This window comes from Podarcis filfolensis (assembly GCF_964270895.1).
Source record: "Podarcis filfolensis genome assembly, chromosome: 5".
In the NCBI taxonomy this organism is placed as follows: Eukaryota; Metazoa; Chordata; class Lepidosauria; order Squamata; family Lacertidae; genus Podarcis; species Podarcis filfolensis.
Window position 1 is genome coordinate 81795866 of NC_139608.1, and position 9995 is coordinate 81805860.

The 9995-nt window shown below is 42.7% G+C and overlaps 1 long non-coding RNA gene across 1 annotated transcript; it reads left to right on the forward strand.

Annotated features, from left to right (window-relative positions):
* Nucleotides 1-2412: 2412 nt before the first annotated feature.
* LOC310763027 lies at nt 2413-4889 on the forward strand. The gene is made up of 3 exons (XR_014548394.1): nt 2413-3215; nt 3417-3543; nt 4769-4889. It is a non-coding gene; the product is annotated as an uncharacterized lncRNA (long non-coding RNA).
* The last annotated feature ends 5106 nt before the right edge of the window (nt 4890-9995 follow it).

Sequence of the window (9995 nt, forward strand, 5' to 3'; positions counted from 1 at the left end):
TTTCTTTGCATATCTTTATCCAGCTTGCCAATCATAAATTGGCTTCTAACGTGGCTCATGACAATTTAAAGAACAACAACAACAACAATGCAAGTAGCAATGCATTTGGAACAAATATGCTGGGGATGGGATGGGGGTTCCTAACTGGGTGGGGTTGCATCTGCTTTGGCCCCGTGTGCCCTGCCCTCTCAATAAGCACCTTGGCCACTGTCTCCCCTTGGACTCTTGAAATTGTTCAAGCCTGTGGTCTCTGGAATCCACTTCTGCAATTCACTGCTGCACACCTCTCAGATGCACTTGCTTTGGCTAATGTCTGGAGCCTCAGGGTTATGTTGGGAAAAGGAGGAGAAATGCCAATGGATTTTATGTATTGGTACTTATTTATTATATCTCCATCCCACTTTCCCTCCAAGGAGGTGAACGTGGCATACATGGTCCTCCCCAATCCAGCTTCCTCCTTAAAACAACCCTGCGAGGTGGACTCAGAGACAGTGCTCACTCAGTGAGCTTCATGGCCGAATGGGGATTTCAACCTTGGTTAAATTTCATTCTGTTCTCTGGAGAGGTTTTGAGCTAATGTTTCCTGCCTTTGGGTTGGGGCAGGTTATACTTCCCAAATAATAAATAAATATCCCTTGCTGGTTTATGACCTGATTCCTTGGGTATGGCTTGATTCCTATCGGATACTTTATGGGTAGCCCATAAAGGCATCAGCTAGTCTGTAAATAGATGGATTACAGACTTTGCTATGTTTACATTCTGAAACTGTTGAGTGATTTTGAAAGAGCTACCTTTTCCCTCAATCTAGTGAACTACTTTTAATGACATGGGCCAGTGTTGTGTTTTTCGGCATTCTGGACACTAGCAATGAATGTTAACATAGTGCATCTGCATTACCACAACCAAACACCTTCACCTGCTCCAGCTGCAACAAAACATATCTTTCCTGTATCTGTCTCTACAGCCACAGCAAACACATCAACCTCCCAACAGTTCGACTTCACCTTTAAATGTGCACTCCTCCATTGTTTCCCAAGACAAATGGATGCCAACCAACTCAAGAGTGGCTGGGTATGACCTGCACAGCGATCTAACAATTGATTTTAAACAAGGCTGCTGCCTGGAAGTTTGTGTGTCACAGTGGGGATTGGGGAGAGAGGTTTTTATTTTAATTTGGCCATTAAAAAAGAAAGACATTTAAACATCTACAGCTGGCTGGCAAAATGATTTCTCAGAGTGTTGCTGTTTTGTTCTGTTTGTAGGGGGTAGGATTGAAGCTGATTAGCTGATGCTAATTTAGGCAGATGCTAATACTATCTGCTTTTGAATTATGGTGCTGGAGGAGACTCTTGAGAGTCCCATGGACTGCAAGAAGTTCAAACCTATCCATTCTTAAGGAAATCAGCCCTGAGTGCTCACTGGAAGGACAGATCCTGAAGCTGAGGCTCCAATACTTTGGCCACCTCATGAGAAGAGAAGACTTCCTGGAAAAGACCCTGATGTTAGGAAAGATTGAGGGCACAAGGGGAAGGGGACGGCAGAGGACGAGATGGTTGGACAGTGTTCTCGAAGCTACCAGCATGAGTTTGACCAAACTGCGGGAGGCAGTGGAAGACAGGAGTGCCTGACGTGCTCTGGTCCATGGGGTCACGAAGAGTCGGACATGACTAAACAACTAAATAAAAAATACTATCTGCAGGTATGCTTGCTTGCCACTTACTGAACCTGCAAATAGAATTTACTACAAATACCACCATATGTATCCAGTCCTCTTGAGCTGGTTTGTTGCAGAGAAATCCTTGATGATGAGCCTTAACTGCTTCCCAAGCATACATACATCATCAGAATGGGAGCCAGATACTGCATTGCATCTCTCTTCTATACTACTTGAAGGCTTAAGTTCAGCTGTTAGGGCAGGACCCCTACCCTAAGTTCCTACCCCAGCCCTAAGTTCTCACCATCTGACCATGCCCAAAGCCTATCCAAATGGGTTCTAAGATCAGCTGACCAGGTCAACTACCTGATTCACAGCAGTCTCACAAGGATACCGACCATGAGGAAGACTGCCCCAAGAATGTGCTACCTTCCAGGAAAGTGATCTTCAGGTATGTTTACACAACTGTAGGTAAAAACAGATTTACACTATGAAGTCATATTGACTTTACACCACTCTGTGGTATAAGATTCCCCCCCAACCTGAACCCCTGAAAACTGTAGCTTGGTGGGGCTGCGCTGTTAGAGATCTCTAGCCTTCTGTGCAAAGTTATAGCTCCCAGGCTTCTGCACTGGAAAGGGAATTATTATGGAACCAGTTTACATCCGTGGTGTGGATGTGTTCTAATTGTAACCAAATACAATTCTGCAAGACAAATCTTGAGGAAATGAACAATAACAGCACTTACTATGCTTACCACACTTTCCTTGCTATTTCCCCTCCATTGCAGTGTTTTGACATCGTATCAAAACCTATGTGGCTTTCCCAAACTATTCTACCTTTCTGCAAGAGAGCTGTTAAGTTACATCACAAGTCAAGGAGTTCTTCCTGAGTATGTAGAGAGGTTTTCCATTTACTGACATTCTTGCTGATTCTCTCTTTCCATGATCAAAGTGGAAAATCTTCAAGAGTTATTTTCCATGGGATCAACTCTATCGGCTGTTTGTAGCTTATTAAAATGCAATCCAATCTCTTGCTGAATGTCACTTAGCTGCTGGTTTCAGTGTAACAGAATCTAGCTGCTTCCACCATTTCTTAATCTTATGCTGGTACAGTATTCAGTCTATACTGGAAAGGTGACCTAATATCAGCCTTGCAAACATTTTGTTGATCCTGTAGTACAGGGACTGTTACTGAAGCAGCTGCTTTAGCTTCAGCGATGAGGGTAGAATTTCAGTACTGGACAAACGCCATCTCAAAACAAAATCTAGAGGTCTTCCTAGAAGATGTTTGAGATCTGGTGAACCCCTAAAGCAGGGGTGGCAAACTTGGGGAGAGGATTCCACCTCACCTGCTAAGTTGCTCAAGGGCCAGATCTGTGACATGTCACTAGTTCTGACCTCACAAATGCCCTTTGTTACATAAGCACCATCCTGCTGTGCCTTTCCTTTGAGAGTTATGTTCTCCTCATCGGTCACCTGTACTAGCAAGGCTACAGCTTCTCTCTCACCCATTCCTTGGTCTGTGGCCCAGTGAAGTGTTGGTTCGTGAGATTATTGAGGTGCAAAGAGGGGGTTTCAGTGGAGCTTTGAGAGCTACCCAGCCATTGGAAAATTGGAGTTCTTGTACTATTTTAAGTCAATGTATTCTAATGGAAAGGGGAGGGGGTCTTTTTTAGATAGGTGATTTCTCATAATACCTTTATTCCTTTTTTATTGTTTATTTCCTACAAGTTCCCATCTCTTTTCTTTACCTTTCCTAGTTGACAGCAAAAAGGACATGGCCCTACTGAGAAATGACGAAACTGGTTGACTGTATGTTTCCTGAATCCTAGGGTTCTTGTTTTTTAAGAGGAAGATACTATTGTTTCTGCAGAACCTCAGCAGGAGGTGAAAATTACGTTTCCTGATAACCTAGGATTAGTGTGCTGATCTTTACATTAAGTATTAAGAGCTCAGAATATTTACCAATGCCTTCCTGGACTCGTTTGAGATAAGGAATTGTACCAGGGTGAAAACAGTTCATTGAGGGGCGTATTTTATATCAAGTTATGCCAATTTGACTGATCTGCAGTAATAAACTACAGGAAAAAATCAGATTGGCATATGCTATTACAGGGGGCTGATAATAAGTACTAGGAAAAAGTGCAGGCATCGAGGACCATCTTAAAATAAACCTTCTTCTCCTCCCTTACATGAAAGGAAATGCCATTTGGAAGATGATGCCTGCTCCAGCATACACATTAGGACCTGGGAGACCAGGGTTCACCACTGAGCCATGGAGCTCACTGGGTTACCTTAGCCAGGCATTGTCTCTTAGCCAGGCATTGTCTCCTGGTGAGCTCCGACTGGGGAAAAAACCCTAGTTGTGAGAATAAAAATGGAGGGGGAGTTGTGGAGAGAACTATGAACACCAGTTTGAGCTCCTTGGATGAAAGGGGGCATAGAAAGGTAGCAAACAAACAAACAAACAAACAAACAAACAAACACAAAGGATGCTTTTTGCTTCAGGACTATTGTTTTGGTATGTGCAAATATAACTAACCGAGTCACTGACTTGGCATGTTTAACTAGAAGTCCCATTGGGTTAAGTCGTGCCACTTACTCCCAAGGAACTGTGCACATATAATTTCACTGTGAACTCATACACTTGATTGACTAAGAGTTCTTTAATCAAGTGATAGCTCTAAGCATTTGTTGTTGCTGTTGTTTTGTACTGGCTCATGTTGTCCCCCCCCCCCCCCCCCCGTGCAGCTTTGAGGAGTAATGGACTGACAGCAGGCTCAGAAGAATAATGAACTCTCCCAAGTTCAAAATGGGTTGAGGATGGCTTCCAGAGTTCATTTATTACAGAAGCCTCTGGCAGTAGGGGAGCTCCAATGGCACAAAGGTGGAGAGAGCAAGCTTCCCATTGCAGAAAGTGCCTGGCCAGAATCTGAGTTTAAGAATCTCAGGAAGCAGATTCAAACAATCTTTTGAAAAAAAGCAGGCAAGCAAACTTCAAGATTTGCATTTGGACAACCTTGGAGAAGTGCTACTAACCATTCCTTCATTGCAGGGGGTTGGACTAGATGACCCTCAGGTCCCTTTCAACTCTACAATTCTATGATTCTAGGAGTAACAAGTACGAGTTACGATGGTCAGACCCCATAAGAAGGCAGCTTCCTATGTTCACAGTTAACTCACCTGGTTCAGGAAGAAAGTCATGACAGGAATAAACCCTGACTGTCAATAACTTTGAGGCACCATTTGGGGAACAAAATTTGAAGAACAAAACAGATATGCAATATGCAAAATGAAACCAAACAATTCAGGGGCAATGATATGCCAGCCAAATAAAAGCTCAAATAGGTCAATTCTTCTAGAAATTGACTTGAGTATTCAGATCATTTGAGGCGGAACAAATATTGCTGCCCCACATGCCACCTTTCTCCCTCAGAACCGATTTTTGGTGTCAGGCAGCCGTGAATACTTCAAAAACACCTAGATGGAGAAATTAATCTATCTTGCAGAGCATATTAAGGGCACATTAAGCCCATGTCTGATATAGCTTTACGCAGATAATGCAGCACTGTAAAGCTGAGACTTCTTATAATGATTCTCTCCCTCCCTTTGTAGAAGCACTCCAGTGCAATGGTTTTATAAGAACAGTTTTATGGGTGGTTTGGTAGAGCTGAGTTTGAGAAATAGAAGTTTTCCCCTTCCACCCTGCAACCCACGTGGATCTCAGAAGCAGGGCTGTACTACTGGAAAGCTCACTCAGTGGCTAAAAGGCATGGCAAATGGGAAATCTCACATTTTGCTTTGAGTTGTGGGGTGTTAAAGGACTTATTTCACCCTTAAACAACAAGTATTAACTGGGTCAAGATCCACCCCAGCGATTTTTGGTACTCTGAAACAGTGCAATTCTAGACATTTCTCCTCAAAAGTAGGGATGGATGAATCAATCAATCAATCTGTCAGTTTCAGTTTCTCTCAGCTTCTCATTTTTCCAGTCTAAAGTTCAGCTTGCCACATTTCCACATCAGTTTGCATTTAAACAAAAAACAAAAAGACCCACTGAAAACTGGCATTTGTCCTAGTATACATACAGTGGTACCTCTGGTTAAGAACTTAATTCGTTTCAGAGCTCCCATTATCCCTGGCCATTGAGTCATGCTTCCTGGGACTGATGGAAATTGAAGTTCAGCTTAGCAGGCTCTCCACAGCCTCTGCCCTCAACCCTTTCCCAACCTTCATGCTTCCTAGAACAAACAAGCAAGAAGCCATGCAGCCATGGCTCCCTGCAAGTGAACTGAATCTTTCTAAAAGAGATTTTATAGCTTGCATATATGCTAACCCAAAGATTGCATGATCCTTCTTGTAAGGAAACCAAGTTATTTCTTTTTAAGTTGTTTGGAACCTTTTTTTCATATTTATTTTACTGCCAGCAGATGGAGACTCGTTTGCTATAACTTCTGGAAAAAATCACGTTTTTGGAAAGCTAAACGTCTGTGATTTATTCTAGCCTAAGTATTTCCATGGTGAATATTTGTTTAAGGTAGATGAGGGCAGATGTAAAATCTAAGCAAATTTTGATATGCTTGGATGAATTGCCATTGGAGAGTAGGAATCTCTCTTCCAAATGTGTCTCTCCAACAGAAAGCAGATGATCTCATAAAATTTCTGCACCCAGTTGAACATGCAGAATGTACTAACTTGGAGGTTTGCTAACATAAAGGTCACACTGAACAAATTAATATAACATTTTACAGTGGTACCTCGGGTTAAGAACTAAATTCGTTCTGGAGGTCCGTTCTTAACCTGAAACTGTTCTTAACCTGAGGTACCACTTTAGCTAATGAGGCCTCCTGCCACTGCCGCGCCGCCACTGCACAATTTCTGTTCTCAACCTGAAGCAAAGTTCTTAACCCGAGGTACTATTTCTGGGTTAGTGGAGTCTGTAACCTGAAGCATCTGTAACCCGAGGTACCACTGTATTGCCAAATATATGGCTCCCCAAGAGATTCTGTTGAATCTCCTCTCTCAGCTCCGCTACACACCGCAAGAATCACCTCTCAACTCTCATCCCTTTGTTTGCTGTAAGAAAGTGCCTCTACATTACAGCAATCATTGCAGCAATCACTACACAGAGAGACTGAGCAATATCTCAGATGCCAGCACTCTTCTGGCGTGAAGCACAGGCCAACTTTGAAGCTGTGGTGTTATGAAAGGAAAGACAACTCATTGCAAAGAGCATTATCTGAAGTGCTACAATAGCAGCTATGTAACTGCATATTGTAGAATGTAGTGAGTGAACTGTGCAACAATTAAAAATATTGTTAAAATTGGCTCACTTGCCGTATGTGTTTGGATTCTCTACCGGCTGAAGGTAGAGAAACAATAGTTGGCACTATCTGTACAGAAACATTACTTCCTGCTTAAGAAGGTGGCAGTGGGAAAACATGGTGGGAGAGATAAGGTAATAGAAAATAAACCGGAGGTGGTGACTTTGGATGACATTTCGCTCAGCAAACGAGACTGCTTGGCTTGCTGTGCTGCAGCTTAATACAATTTCTTGCAATGATTCTAAAATATAAAATGTAGCCACGTCTGCTAAGATCCCATTGTGATAACCTTAATTAAAAATACATTGTAATCATACATCACAGAGATGCACGCTCGTAAGAGAATTTAATCCAAAGCTACTTGCAACCTTTCCAGCTGAGATCACCAACCATCAAAAGTGTGCTTTCAAAATTGGACCGCAGTCTACCGTGTGTGATAATTGACAGAATCATTCCCCCCCACTCTCTCCTTCTCTGTTTTTCTGCCTGTGCATCAAATCAAGAAATGTAATGGGGCTGCACCCAGTGCTCTCTGACCCCAGAACAGGGGCTCTCGTGCTAGCAAATGGGTGAATTTTAACACTGCACAACAGAGGAATCTGGTGCAAAAGTTGTGCTAGCAGACATTTGTGGCGAAACAGATGGTGCACTCTGTTGTGCAACAAAGTCACGACGACCTGCCTATAAGTGCTCTTGCACAACAATGTTCCACTGATAAAGCATTTTGCCACTGGAACAAGTTTTCTGCTAAGTGACTTCAGCTTGGTGCTATATTGGATAGAACCCATGGGGGAAGGGTTATAATTTTTATTTTCTCATCGGTTAATGGATCCTCACAAACTGAAATACGATGTTATAGTCTCACAAGCTTCACTTTGGAAATGATTATGTCAGATACGGTGTTCTCAAACTTTCTTCTCAAACTTGATCATTTCCTCTTCCTCAAGGGAAGAGAAGCAAAAATTCCTCAAGCTTCACCAAGATCAAGAACTTAGAAAAGAATGACATCTCAGTTGTTATATTCTGCTCATACTCAGGGACAATCAGATCCAAATACATAGAATCAGGGCTTCACAATAGTTAATCAGCATGTTCCAATATGAATGTGAATGAATGAAACAAGTGAAGTGTCTCTGAAAAACAAAAGGTCTCTTAGTCTAGTGGGCTTGAACTGCTTCAAATTGCAGGTCAGGGATTATGTTCCTCCACATAAATGATAGCATAAAGATACTTCCACATGGAAAACTAGAATGTCAAACTAGTCTAGAACCCTTCTCTCTAACATTGGTTTTATTTGGTGCAGGGGCATTTTGTATGGAGAAGCATTTTATCACATGACATTCCCACCCACTGAATTTGAAGTGGTATACACCAGAAACAAGGGATGCGGGTGGCGCTGTGGTCTAAACCACAGAGCCTAAGGCTTGCCGATCGGACGGTCAGCAGTTCGAATCTCTGAGATGGGGTGAGCTCCCATTGTTCGGTCCCAGCTCCAGCCCACCTAGCAGTTCAAAAGCACATCAAAGTGCAAGTTGATAAATAGGTACCGCTCCAGCGGGAAGGTAAATGGTGTTTCCGTGCACTGCTCTGGTTTGCCAGAAGAGGCTTAGTCATGCTGGCCACATGTCCCGGAAAAACTGTCTATGGACAAACTCCAGCTCCCTCGGCCAGTAAAGTAAGATGAGCACGCGACCCCAGAGTCGTCCGCGAGTGGACCTAATGGTCAGGGGTACCTTTACCTTAACACCTGAAACAGGTTGACTACTTCAGTGAGAACCCAGACACACAGCAGCACTGGACAGCACTGCAATATTTGGAATAGTTTTCTGGGAGAAAAAGGTCAGGCACAAAATTTGTACCTTCTTCTAGCACCTCTCAATATTTCAAAGAGAGACTCGTTTCACACTTCGAGAGCCATAACTATGGTTCACCCAGAAACTAATGTCCCTCAGATGCATGGTCTCTGTGTGTCAATTTGCACCGTTAATCCATGCCTTTGACTGAGAGCAAAGGTAGCCAGATGTTGTAGGCATATAGCTCTCATCATCCCTGACCATTGGCCACGCTGTTTGCGGCTGATGGGAGTTACAATCCAACACCACTTCAAAAATAAAAAAGGCTTGTTGCTGTCTGGGAGTGGGAATGAACACAAGAGATGGTACCCAGATTCCTAATCAAATCACGTGGAAGTGTTCAGTGAAGAATTGCCTGCTCTCTGTGCCACCTGGTGTTTCAGGAGGAGTGGTGATTGAGAAACAGAATGTTCTGTGAATGGGAAAGGATAGGCCAGGATCTCAGCAGCTCTACCTTCACACTTAGAGCTTGGCAGGTGAATGGTAAAGAAGGAGAGGGGGGATGGAGAAAGGAGGAGTAGATTACCCAATTGCCTTCCCATCCTTTCACTTTCTCACACATTTCTGATTCCTAGGCTCCCTCTAGAACCTCTTAACCCTTTTTCCTCTGTGGGAAGTGTAGAATCCCACCCAGAGAAATTATTATAGTTATTCCATTGGACTAAGTCTTCTGTGTTTGTCCCCCCAAAATAAATAAAAAATACTATTATAGATTCAGCTGTTCTTTAATAGTTCTAGTCTGGTTTTTACTATGACAAGACACAATTCCTCTGAAAAAAATCCCATGTTACAATCTTGTTTCATACTCATATTTATTCCTGTTACTGCATTTATTTCTACTGCGGCATGTGTTTCTATTGCTATGATTCTTTAGCAAATCAATACTGACAGGAGATGAAGTGAATTTCGCCCCCCCTTCCTATTAGCAGCTTTGCAGACAACCAGCTACGGTATGTTTCAGAGGTGTTCCTAGGTAAGCTAGAGGTGTATTAAACAAACAAGTTAAATGTTTTCAACATCAGGTCTCACACATTCTAAATATATTTTTTTGAATTTAAATTCTCTTAAAACATCCCCAATTGCTTCCATTTACGTTAAGTGCTTAATGCAGGGGTTCACAACCTGCAGCCATCTGACTAATTCCATGCAACCCTTGGTCTAA